Source organism: Ricinus communis, chromosome 1 (assembly GCF_019578655.1).
Source record: "Ricinus communis isolate WT05 ecotype wild-type chromosome 1, ASM1957865v1, whole genome shotgun sequence".
NCBI lineage: Eukaryota > Viridiplantae > Streptophyta > Magnoliopsida > Malpighiales > Euphorbiaceae > Ricinus > Ricinus communis.
In genome coordinates, this window is record NC_063256.1 from 24,552,243 (window position 1) to 24,552,841 (window position 599).

Here is a 599-nt window from a genome sequence, read left to right on the forward strand (position 1 = left end):
TTAAAAACCTCATTTAGATGTGTGTATCTTACGCACATCAGCGGCCTAGCTCACTTGATTCCCCCGAAGTCAAGATTGCTAGTAAGCCTTCTTTTGAATGCCAAACTCAGGAAAATAACAGCAATTACGCAAACGAAAGTATGCCTAAGAAAATGGCACAAAGAGAGCACAAGAGTTTGGAAAGGTAAGCTTGTATTGCTTAGTTCTCCACCTAAACTCCATATGTTGGTGTTGTATGTTACAAATGAAGAATGGAGGGGGTATTTATAGGCATGGATGGCCATCATCCCCACCTCCTTAAAAGAATAATCTAGAGTACTACTTATGTCCATACAAGTCTAGAATATTCTAGAGTAGTCTACATGTGTCTAGAATATTCTAGAGTATTCTAGTATGTACAAGAATTGTCCCCACTGTTCTATAATGTTCTAGAAGTATCTACACCCTTCTAGAATATTCTAGAAGTATCTACATACTTCTAGATTGTTCTAGAAAGTTCTAGACTATTCTAGTGTGTTCTAGAAGGTTCTACACCCTTCTAAAGAGTTCTAGAGAATTCTACACTAGTCAAGAGTGTTTTGGAGCATTCCGCACTACTC